The following is a 13,349-nucleotide window of genomic DNA, read 5'->3' on the forward strand; positions in this document are numbered from 1 at the left end:
AAATGCAGTAGCATCATGTTCTCACCTCCAAATATTGGCATAAACCTTAGAATATAAAAAGCTCCATACCAAAAGTATTTTAATTATTAAAGCCTGTACCAATAAATGACTTAATGGTTGGTTAAATGAGAGATGTGTCTTCTTTGAAGCTGAAGACATCTTTGTCAATGGTAACTCCATTGCCCTAAATGGATACACAAATTCACATAAGTACAGCTCTGGGCCCTGTACCACGAAGCTCGCTTAGAGGGTTAACGAGGTATGTTGAGCTCCAAGCCTGGGTTAGTTGTACCACGAAAGTCGATCTCTTTTAGCGTCGCTGTATCACCATGGTGACTTATGCTCGCAACCAAACCTGGTCGGGAGCAGTTTTTTCGGCTTAGTCTAGCCGGAGATCGGCTACTTAAATCGGCGTGCGCAGCTTCCTAGCTCCTCCTCTGACAATGGCGTCACCATTTGTGGGTGTTCCCGTGGACCCCGGCGCACTTCTCGTACAGGCGTCACTCCGGAGACAGAGGGTTTTACGGGACAGAACCGATCCCTTGGCATTGTCTGACGATATTCAGATTTCAGACTTTATTGTCATTGTGCAAACAACGAAATTGGGGTTCTTCATGAGAGATACAGATTCTCATCAGAGGGTGTTCGTTATTTGACCGTGCTGGCACCACATCTATGGGGGTAAAATACATGATGATAGACCGGCGAATTTGAACCCCGGTCGCTGGCGTTCGGGTCTTATGCTAATCCACTACGCTACAGCCGCTACCTCTCAGCGGTCGAAAACATGCGATACATTTCTTAAATAGGGTGTATTTAAAGTGAATTCCCTAAATGATAGAATAAGGCAGGATGGACGTTGCTTATGCATTTTTAAATCATCATCATTCTATTTGGATTAATGGCGAACAATTCTGCATTTGGCATAGTTATTTTACAGACAATATGCAGAATCTTTTCACTTATACGCATATAGACTGCTTGATCTATCGTAAAGGTAAGAAAAATGACGCAAAAAACGCCCTCTCACGTGAACGCGCACTGAACCTAAAGCGGAAAACCTGGTTCTACTAATTGAATCTAAAGTGAGCTTCGTGGTACCATTTAACTCTGATTGCGAGTTGCGGCTCTGTCGAGCCAGGTTTTCCCAAGAAAGCCTGGGTATGTTCAGCGAGCTTCGTGGTATAGGGCACTGATGGTGGACATTGTCTTTGTATGCAATTAACTTTATACTAACCATCTCCTTAGAAGGAAAGCTGTACGGCCTCTTATTGTAAGCATGGTCCTCGTCAGAGTCCAATGGCATCTGTAAACCAACCATCATTATTGTGCCATCATGTTTAATATGCAAAGGTTTACCACTTGAAAAAGCGATCCAGGTTGGATTTAGAATGACACAGTACCAAACTAAACCTACTGCAGGAGCCATAAAGATACATGAAGTACTTAGCACTGACCACTGTGCAGCTTGAAAGTGTTCTTTTTCGTTTCATTTTCCTGAAGACAGGTGGGACATTGTCTCGGAGGGTTGATTTTCCTTCCTCAGTAAAGTGGGCGAACTTCCTCCCATACCTGCAATTAAAACACCAGAGCATTACATTTATTACCAGGTCTTATCGCAAATTCCTCTTGATAATACATAAATAAATACATATTATGTTTGTAGCACCGCGGCATACCCTTCCAACCCAAGGTTTTCCACCAGGACAACACACCACCACCGTCTCAGGAAAAGACATGTCATGCTAAAGAATGATGTTAGTCAAAATGCATTCATTTCCTTATAGTATATTTACGGATTCTGTGTTTCATAATAAAAACAGCTAGTGTTGTGATAACCCTGCTTAGTGCATACACTCTGAATACTCACTATTTTTAAGTAAGCATGATTTCATTCAATTTGGATATGTTTTATTATAGTTTGGGAAGTAACTCACCATCTGCAGCCTACACATTGGCCCTTAGGCAGTACTCTCAGTAACTGCTACATCCTTAAGACCCACCTCTTCTCTTTGGCATGTATTTTAAGCTGAGCTCGACACCTTGACTCTAAATTCTACTATGTTATCTTTTCTTCCTATGTTTGTTATTTATTGTTTATTATTTGATCTGATATTATTAAAATTGACTTGACTTAATACTTACAATACTGAAGTCAAAAGTAGCCTCTGTGGCAAAATACCAGGCGTACTGTAATGAGAGACACGTGAAAAAATATTTAACATGAGACAGCTTTGTCATTACTGAGAAAGTACTCACACAATGAAATGTGAAGGGGTGATGCCAAAATAAAGTTATCTGAGGCTTCCTATGCACACTTGAATTTTAATGTACAAATTCTTTGAAAATGCAATGAAATGAGAACACCTATTTCATGGGGTACCTTAATATCAGTATTTAGAGGAGAAATTATAGAATTTTCTTCGTATAAGAAGAAAGAAAGTAATAAAATAAATGAAGATCAGCTAAACAAATTGAAAGAACAAGTACGGAAATAAAAATTAAAAATAAAGAAGTTTTCATAGAAACATATTTTTTTGAGTTGTTTGTTAGAGAGCAATAAATATTCATATATCGGATGATACAACCTTCTCCTAGAACATAATTATGTCTATAACCTGAACTTTTACAGGGTGAATGTGTGATGAAACAGGATGGATATAAATACACATACATTGATTTTTAATATGCAGGACACTACACTTTAGGGGAACAGGGACCATTCAAAATGTAAATTAAAAAAATGTTATCAAATAGATGGACCTACCACAATACTTCACAACGGACCGCTGACGCGTCTGCAAATGAGCAGTGAGCTCAGGGTACCCCCCTGTCTTGTGGTATAACGGACACTGGAAATTATCCATGTCCAGTCTGGTGAGCTCCGGGCATGCACCATCTTTAGTCTATAGCAGAAGTTATGTAATTAATATTGAATTAAATTGATATTGGAAAATTCCTAAGGCACTAACAAGAGAGATTTAAAAAAAGCCTTCCTGTTAGCTGTTTTAAAAATACAACATTTTACTACAAAGTTTGTTTATTCAACATTTTCTGGTATAAATCTGCCTAGAGACTGCCTCTACAGACAGTAGAGGCAGTCCTTCTGATTTTTTCAGATGGCCAATGGTGTTTATGTGCCTTATTACATAATTGCTCAGCATACTATACATAGTAGTTCGTATTAAGTGTCCCCGTTGTTAGGATTCTTATTCTTAAATCCATTGTTCATATTATTAACACGTGTCATTCATTTCCACGCTGATGTCAACTTAATTTGAATGAATCAAAGTGCGGGAGGCAAAAAAAACAACAGCTAAGGTAAACGGGTAATGTAGTAAGGTAAATGTAGTAAGGCTAATGTAGTAGGCTAAGGTAAATGGGTAATGTAGTCAAGATCTTGAGAAAGCCTAAAAAGAAAGTAATTTACAGTCCAGTGAAATTTTTCTTACCTCCATTGTTAATTTCGACTGAATACCAGCGGCGGCCATATTAGTTCAGTAGCGTTACGCACGGGCACGAGCTATGGGCGTATTTGGCAGAGCAATGGGCGTGTCTGGCAGAGCAATGGGCGTGTTTGGCAAGTGGCTCCGGCTGCAGATAGACTCTACTCGCATTTTTAAGACTTTTGAAGGACTGATTAAATACATTTTAATACCAATACCATTTAAGGTATTATTTTAAGCATGGTCCCTGTTCCCCTGAAGTGTAATGTCCTGCATATTGGTGTCCCTCAAGGCTCTGTACTGGGGCCTCTTCTGTTCTCCCTCTAAACCAGGTCTCTGGGCTCGGTAATTGCATCACACGGCATTTCCTATCACTGCTATGCTGACGACACTCAGCTATTTCACCCTTTCCCCTCATCTGATAAAACCCTGATTGCATCACGCATATCGGAATGTCTGGCGGACGTCAGCACCTGGACAACCGCCCATCACCTGAGGCTTAACCTCAACAAAACCGAGCTCCTCCTAATCCCAGGGAAAGATTGCCCACACATGGATTTACACCGTCGAGAACATCACTGTATCTCCCTCTCCAACTGCCAGAAACCTCGGTGTGGTATTGGACAATCAGTTATCTTGCACTGCAAACATCACTGCGGTCGCCCCATTCCTGCAGATTTGCACTTTACAACATCCGCAGAATCCGGCCCTTCCTCACAAGGGAAGCAGCTCAGCTTCTAGTCCAAACACTGGTCATCTCCCGCCTCGACTACTGCAACTCACTCCTGGCTGGACTTCCTGCCTCTGCGTTTAACCTTTGCAGCGCATCCAGAATGCGGCAGCGCGCCTCGTGTTCAACCTACCGAAATTCTCCCATGTGACCCCCCTCTTCCAGGACCTCCACTGGCTCCCTGTAGTAGCTCGCATCAAATTTAAGACAATGGTACTGGCATACAAGGCAGTCGATGGAACTGCCCCTGCCTACCTCCAAGCATTGCTAAAGCCCAGCTCGATCCCTCCGCTCAACTACCTCAGCTGGACGTCTGGAACCGCCATCGCTAAGAGCTAGCAAAGGCCGTTCAGCAAAGTCACAATTTTTCTCGGTTTTGGGACCTCAGTGGTGGAACGAGCTCCCTGCAGCTCTCAGGACCGCAGAGTCGCTCACTATCTTCCGAAAAAGACTCAAGACTCACCTATTCAGAGTCCACCTCGACACTGCATAGCCACCCCCCCCCTTCTGGCCACCATTGTACACTGTATTGTATTGTATTGTATTATATTGTATTGTATTGTACTGTATTGTATTGCATTGTATTATAGTACTTAACTGTGTAGCAACTGCAGTAATTGCTATCATGGCTGTAACACGGGGAATTGATTAGCCTAGCAATTGTGGTACTTGCACTTGGTTCTATGAACATCCTTTCTGTACCGACAGCGATATATTGATGCACTTCTTATGACAAATGTACTTATTGTAAGACGCTTTGGTTAAAAGCGTCTGCTAAATGCCCTAAATGTTAATGTAAATGTAAATATTAAAAATCAATGTATGTGTATTTATGTCCATCCTGTTTCATCACACATTCACCCTGTAAATTGTAAAAGATCAGGTTATAGACATGATTATTAAGTTCTAGGAGAAGGTTGTATCATCCAATATATGAATATGTATTGCTCTCTAACAAACAACTCCAAAAAATATTTGGTATGTTTCTATGAAAACTTCTTAATTTTTATTTCCGTACTTGTTCTTTCAATTTGTTTTGCTGATCTTCATTTCTTTTATTACTTTCTTTCTTCTTATACGAAGAAAATTCTATAATTTCTACTGATTTTAAGGTATCCCATGAAATGGGTGTTCTCATTTCATTGCATTTTCAAAGAATTTATACATTAAAATTCAAGTGTGCATAGGAAGCCTTAGATAACTTTCTTTTGGCATCACCCCTTCACATTTCATTGTGTGAGTACTTTCTCAGTAATGACAAAGCTGCCTCATGTTAAATATTTTTCACGTGTCTCTCATTACAGTACGCCTGGTATTTTGCCACAGAGGCTACTTTTGACTTCAGTATTGTAAGTATTAAGTCAAGTAAATTTTAATAATATCAGAGCAAATAATAACGATGTACATGAATGTCGTTATTATTTCGACATTCATCGAAAGGAAGAAGACTCTGACAAAGCACAGACCCAGTAACATTCCCAATGTTACTGGGAATTTTCCTCACTCTCCACCTCATCCCCAACTCTCCACCCCAAGCTGGTTTGTAGTGAGCGTTCTGGCGCCGACTGGTTGCCGTGCATCACCCAAGTGGGTGCTACATATTGGTGGTGGTTAGTGAGGTCCCCCCCTTTCTTTTGAGTGTTATTCTGTTTTGCTATACGCTCTGTAAGGTGACCTTGGGTGTCTTGAAAGGCGCCTCTAAATAAAATGTATTATTATTATTATTATTATTAATAAACAATAAATAACAAACATAGGAAGAAAAAATAACATAGTAGAATTTATAGTCAAGGTGTTGAGCTCAGCTTAAAATACATGCCAAAGAGAAGAGGTGGGTCTTAAGTATGTAGCAGTTACTGAGAGTACTGCCTTAGGGCCAATGTGTAGGCTGCAGATGGTGAGTTACTTCCCAAACTATAATAAAACATATCCAAATTGAATGAAATCATGCTTCCTTAAAAATAGTGAGTATTCAGAGTGTATGCACTAAGCAGGGTAAAAACAAGCAGGGTAAAAACTGTTTTTCTTATGAAACACAGAATCCGTAAATATACTATAAGGAAATGAATGCATTTTGACTAACATCTTTCTTTAGCATGACACGTCTTTTTCTGAGATGGTGGTGGTGTGTTGTCCTGGCGGAAAACCTTGGGCTGGAAGGGTATGCTGCGGTGCTACAAACATAATATGTATTTATTTATGTATGGAATTTGCGATTAGACCTGGTAATAAATGTAATGCTCTGGTGTTTTAATTGCAGGTATGGGAGGAAGTTCGCCCACTTTACTGAGGAAGGAAAATCAACCCTCCGAGCAGGGGCGGCGCCAAACGGTTGCTTGCCGTTGCTATAGCAACTCCAAGCAATTACTCAGAAACCCCAGAGCAACCCCTGATTTTTTGTCAAACTCAAACAACATATTTGAAATAATGCCATTTTCCGTAAAATGGTATTAAATAAGTTCAACTAAACCTATGGCCGAATGCGGTACCCGTCACCATACCGACCATTCCTGTCATATGAATCACCAGATTAAGTGCATAATCAGTGAGTAGCGTCAACATTTCAGGGCCGTGACTGGACTGTCCTTCAAATCCAGTTCCCGAGCGTTGGGCATGCGCACACTCTGTAAGTGACATGAACAGATTAAAAAAAAACATTCACACAATTAACACAAACTATCCCCAGCAATATGTACAATATTAATTAATTAATATTTAATGTACATGAAACAATAATTTCATTAATAGCATAGTCTTACGAAAAATAAATAACATTTCAAATATGCGGACATCTCGCGGCGAGATTATCAGTCAGAGATGTTCGTTGCCGGCTCGTTGGCGCTTAAAAAATATGGACAAGTTTTTACTATTTCGAAAGAAATCCTCAGCCTCGCGATGGCGAGGCTGAGGATGGGCTCGTTAATAGCCAGACTTGTGTTGGACTTGGCAGTTGTTCGGAGGGGGGTTATGCTGAGGAGCAGCCCAGACCAATTGTACAAGCTAGCCCAGCTAGCTCTACCAGTGGCAGTGCACTACCACCAGAGGATCTAAGCCAGACTCCGGGTGACGACCTACGTCGTCCTGTGCTGGGATCATATCCAAAGAAAAAATACAGCTCTCAGATGCGCGCCTTTAACCCAGGATGGTATCAACAATATCCGTGGGTTGAGTATTCAACAATCAAAGATTCTATGTATTGTTACGCATGCAGGCACTTCGGGCGGAGTGGTGCAGGAGTCCACCAGGAAACAGCCTTTACCGTGAATGGGTTCAGCACATGGGTGAAGGCACAGAAAACACTCCAAACCCACAATGTGTCCACTGTGCACAGGTATGCTATGGCGGCATGGGCGGAATTTAAAACCAGGAGAGATGCTGGCTCCAGGATCTGCAATGCGCTGGACGAGGGCCATTCTAAGGCAGTGAGAGAGAACAGAGAGTATATGAAGGCTATTGTCGAGGCCCTGCGTTACACCGCTTGTCAAGGGATCGCTCTACGCGGACATCGGGAGGGAGAAGAGTCCTCAAACAGAGGTAATTTTTTGGAATTTCTCCATTCAGTCAGAAAGTTCAACACCACTGTGGCTGAGAAAATGGCAAATTGTGCACAGAACGCCAAATACACTCATCACACCGTCCAGGACGAAGTAATCGCATTAATGGCCAAAATGTTACGAGACCAAATCAGTAGTGATGTGCGAGACGCAGGGATGTTTGCGCTTCTGGTGGATGAGAGTAGGGATGTTAGTAAGAAGGAACAGGTGTCAGTAGTGGTCCGCTACTTGTGAGGGGATGGAGTCCGTGAGGACTTCCTTCACTTCACACCAGCAGATGGTTTGGACGCTGAATCATTGCTAGCTCTAATCAAAAATACACTAACTAAGTGCAACATCAATTACGAACAGTGCATAGCCCAGTGCTACGACGGCGCCGCCGTTATGTCTGGTGCCAACAGCGGTGTGCAGAGCGATTCCGAAGAGAGGTCCCCCAGGCTCTCTACGTACACTGCCATGCACACAGGTTAAATTTGTTTTAACAGACTGTGTAGGCAAAATACAAACAGCTGCAGATTTTTTTGAATTTGTGCAAATCCTGCACAATTTTTTTGCCAGTTCTATTGTGCACAATGTGTTTCTGCAGAAACAAAAAGAATTGGAGCCCTTAAGCCACCGCTGGAATTGAAATCTCTATCTGAGAAGAGGTGGGCGTGCCAATATACCGCACTTCTGGCAATTAAAAAAACCCTGCCTGCCATCCACGCACACTTCAAGCTGATAAGCCAGCAGGGGGCTCGATTTGAGGACAAAAGCCAAGTCCATAATGGCACTGTAGATGGGCAGTTCGTCCTGCAGCTCACTCTGTTTGAGGATGTATTTCGTAGCACCAAATTTCTGTCTGGACACACTACAGTCCCCAAATCTGGATTATTTCATCAGCTCTGGACCTGGTCGAGTCTGTCTCAGCATCCCTGTCAGAAAAGCGAAATGAGACATCGTTAGCAAGAAATTATCTGACAAAGCACAGGCCCTGTGTGCCAAGACGGGCAATCAACACCCAGCTCAGAGCGGAGCCACGTTCAAGACAGCCTCCTGGTCATCTCCAGGAATTCATCATTGACACACAGACAGGGCAACGGCAACCACTTACCTCACTGCAAGATATCAGGAGACACTGTTACTACAATGTCCTTGATGAACTGATCAATGAGCTGGGAAGGCGTTTTTCTGCAGAAACCTGTGGCGTTCTACAGGGGACATGTGCCCTGAACCCAAAGCACAAATCATTTCTCAACATGACTTTGTTGTGGCCAATGGCTCAGCATTATGGGGTTACACATGACAACCTGACTGCCGAACTGCACCAGATACGCCGCCTGCTCACAACTAAAGGACAGCAAGGACACTCTGTGGGCACTACACAAGAATTTTTGGCCCTGCTCCAGCCATACAAGGACCCCTTCTGTGACGTCAACAAACTCTTATGCATATCTCTGACAGTCCCAGTGACATCTGCAGCTTGTGAAAGAAGCTTTTCTTGTCTCGCACGAGTCAAAAATGATTTGAGGAATAGTTCAGGAGATTCTAGAAACAGTGACCTGGCTTTACTATCCATCAACGCTGCAAGTGCAAGATCACTGGCTGCGGATGCCGATCGTTGATGCCTTTGCCGTGAACCACAACAACAGGCGCCATTGTGCTGCTGTGATATATGGTAGAGAGACTCTTACTTCTCAGTGATTCTGATACACATTATTATGAGTGAGTGTTGTCATGAATTTGGGTGTACTTAAAAGTTGTGTGTGTGTGTGTGTGTGCTGGTGTGTGTGTGTGTGTGTGTGTGTGTGTTTGTGTGTGTGTGTTGAGTTCCTGGCACAGTTATACTGTATTATTAAGCAGAAATTGATGTTATAACTATGTAAGTAGTCTATTCACTTGTGGACACTTTTACACAACAATGAACACGTATCTATGTTTTATTGGGCTTTTACTAACTTACACTCTGTATGTCCTCCTTCTTCCCTCACTCACAGGAGAAATACCAAGGCGGATGTGCATTTCGCCAAGACTGTGTCCTATCTTCCCACGAAGCCTCACATGTGGAATTGAGACCTTCTTGCCACCCATACCACTGACACACTCACTCACCCACTGACTGACTGACTGACTGACTGACTGACTCACTGACTCACTGACTCACTGACTCACACTTACTGTGGCATGGACACTTACTGTGACATATTTTTCTGACATGATTGAAAAGAGTTGCACTACTTTACTGTAGTATTTGGTAACAACATGGAAGTGTTTTTTTGTATTACATAGTTTAGTGTTAAAAAAAAAAAAGTGTGTTCTCACTAAATCCACTCACATCTTCATCAATAAAAAAGCACATGCAATGTGTTGCCTTATGGGGGGATTGCTGATATTAAACCGGTATGAAATGAGTTTGTCTATGTAATGAGGAAGTGCACATAGTATGGCAATTCATTTTAGAGAATTGTTTACAGTCAGTGTTTTTAACAAGTGTGCTTAAGAACTGAAATTGGAGTGTTAAGAATGAATTGTGTTTGATATTCAGTGACATTGGTGTTAACAGTCAAGGAAAACTATGCCATATATTAAGTTGTTTCTCAACAGGGGGGGGGCATTAGTCCATTTTATTTTCTAATACCAATGGAAATGTAATGTAATGTGTGTAGTTGGTGTTTTAACTCCAGGATCTGATGCGCCCTAATCCTAGTCTACTCGCGAGATCTTCCTAACACGTCCCTATTTTCCATTCTTGGTTTCCGTTGATACCACGATTTGCTGTCTTGATATATAATTTGTTGTAATCCGGTACTGCTTCTCTAGTTCAAATACTAGCAATTAGCATCGGCTTATATATCATACATGACACTTTTGGCTGTCCTTTCTCCAGTGGCACGTCTGAACGCAACGTAGAAAATACTTGTAGCTAACAGTTCTGATTTATAGCAACCTACACATTGTTAGAAATGCTTGCTAGCATGGTGGTTGTGTTAAACGATGGATTTAAAGTGGAATATTCACAGACGTCCTGCCGGTCAAGTCATTTTCACCGATTTTTAAGGTAGGCCGTTTGGGTTAACTACTAGTTTTGCCCTGTCGCCGCACTATTGACTTGTGGGCACATGCTGATTTTGTTTTGACAGTAGAAATAGTATTCTAGGTTTTGGCCTCATGACAAAGGATGGGTTTATCGTAGCCTGGTATGATCCGCCCTTAATAGAAGTATTATGAAGTATAATAGTATCAACAATAGCAACTATTGTATTAATGTTCCACATAGGCCTACATTTGAGACGTATCGCGCAACTAATGTGAATGCTTTGGAATGTACCGTGGCGACGGTGGGTCTGAGATGTGCAATTCACCACTATTGACAGGACAGCTAACCTTGTAGTTGGGGGACTGCTGACGGGCTGTTGATTGAGAGAACTATGTTGTTTGTTATATGTCGTGTGGCCGCAGTGCCACCTGGACTAGCAGTGACTAGCACCTGGACTAGCACCTGGACTGCCGCTGGGCTATTTTCATGTTGGCCTTCTTAAAGATCTTCCTCTATATTGTTCTATGTCTTTACGTCTTTATGTCTGTGCGTGTGTGAGGGAGAGGGAGAAAGATAGCGCACGTTGAACTGTCAAATGATACGATCACACTCAATCACAGTGGTGCGATTAGTCTGTGTTGTTACTGTACTGTAAACTTGCCTCGTACGGGACCGCAACCACCCCAACCCGTGCCGAAAATGTCTTCCCGGCCGTGCCTCTGCCAAATTCAGGTGTTTTGATCAAGGTTTTTTTTTTGGACCAGCAACCTCTTGAATTCATACAGCAACTGTTAAGCAACTGCAACAAATTATTTCTGGCGCCGCCACTTCCGAGACAATGTCCCACCTGTCTTCAGGAAAACAAAACTAAAAATAACACTTTCAAGCTGCACAGTGGTCAGTGCTAAGTACTTCATGTATCTTTATGGCTCCTGCAGTAGGTTTAGTTTGGTACTGTGTCATTCTAATCCAACCTGGATCGCTTTTTCAACTGTTGTAAACCTTTGCATATTATAAACATGATGGCGCATAATGATGTTTGGTTTACAGTATGCCATTGGACTCTGACGAGGGACATGCTTACAATAGAGGCCTTACCGCTTTCCTTCTAAGGAGATGGTTAGTATAAAGTTAATTGCATACAAAGACAATGTCCACCATCAGAGCTGTACTTATGTGTATTTTTGTATCCATTTAGGGCAGTGGATTACCAGGACAAAGATGTCTTCAGCTTCAAAGAAGGACACATCTCTCATTTAACCAACCATTAAGTCATTTATGGGTACAGGCTTTTAATAATTAAAATACTTTGGTATGGAGCTTTTATATTCTAAGGTTTATGCCAATATTTGGAGGTGAGAACAGTGATGCTACTGCATTTAAAGTCTCTGGTGCAATCTGGCTGTCTTCACCCTTTAGCCAATATGTATCATCACAATTGTTCGAGTTGTGGCTTACGACACCACACATCTTTGGATTATATTGGGCGCTGTCTTCAATACAATAATAAGGGTCCAAGTAACTGATTCTCTGTTGCCCACTGGTTACTTTTATTTCTTTCTAGAGAGGCAATATGTCTGAAATGTTCTTAACCATGAGATTATTTACAAAAGCTGACAAAATTCATAAAACAGCATTTAACACGAGGCCTATGTTGCTGTCTTAAGGAGAAGGAGAGGAGATGCGCTTGCGTCTGAGTTCATGATCCAGGTTTGATCCACAACCAGTCACAACATTCCTAAAGCTGTTGTGTGTTAAGCTGCACACTCAATAAAGTTATTCAATGTTAAAACGGTTTGTAAACCTAAGAAAAAGCTGTGATCCCTTACGAAGGAAACGGTGGATAAGAAGGAGGAACCAGGATCAGTAGCCTACATGACAAAACTGGAGGAAAACTTTGAGACCCCTATATGTGTAGTAGAGGTATTTGGGTATGGTCGGTACCGTTTGCAGCAGGCCTAAACCATAGGTCCATGGGTCTCAACGAGTCGCGTTTTTAATCCATCACTGAGACAGAAAGTGGACATTTAAGATGTCACTGGGTGGATTATTTTTTAACACAAACAGCTCGATGGACAGACAAGAGTCGTGGCTTTAAACATAGTAACGTGTATTTGTGAAAGCATGTTTTATAGTACGTTTTATTAAGTTTGTTTGCATTCTATACAAAGTGAATGGAGCTCTGTTTAAAGTCAGTAACGTGTATTTATGAAGGCCATTTTTTATTACGTTTTTATTAAGTTTGTTTGCATTCTACGCAAAGTGAATGGAGCGCTGTGCAAAGTGAATGGAGCGCGTAGCGCTGTTTATTGTTTTCCCCCATGATGGCCACCATAGAACGAGCAATGGGCGTGTTTGGCAGAGCAATGGGCGTGTTTGGCAGAGCAATGGGGGTGTTTGGCAAGTGGCTCCGGCTGCAGATAGACCTACAAAGCTGACAAAATTAATAAAAACATGCATTTAACAGAGGCTATGTGGCTTTCCTTAAGGAGAAGGAGAGGAGATGCTCTTTGCGTCTGAGTTCATGATCCAGGTTGATCCACAACCAGTCACAACATCCTAAAAGCTGTTGTGTGTTAAGCTGCACACTCAATAAAAGTTAT

General features: G+C 41.9%; 1 pseudogene; it reads left to right on the forward strand.

Moving 5' to 3' along the window:
- The first annotated feature begins 3,884 nt into the window (after positions 1-3,884).
- On the forward strand, positions 3,885-4,651 carry LOC130380929 (uncharacterized; annotated as a pseudogene).
- Positions 4,652-13,349: the final 8,698 nt, after the last annotated feature.

This window comes from Gadus chalcogrammus, chromosome 4 (genome assembly GCF_026213295.1).
Source record: "Gadus chalcogrammus isolate NIFS_2021 chromosome 4, NIFS_Gcha_1.0, whole genome shotgun sequence".
Taxonomy (NCBI): domain Eukaryota; kingdom Metazoa; phylum Chordata; class Actinopteri; order Gadiformes; family Gadidae; genus Gadus; species Gadus chalcogrammus.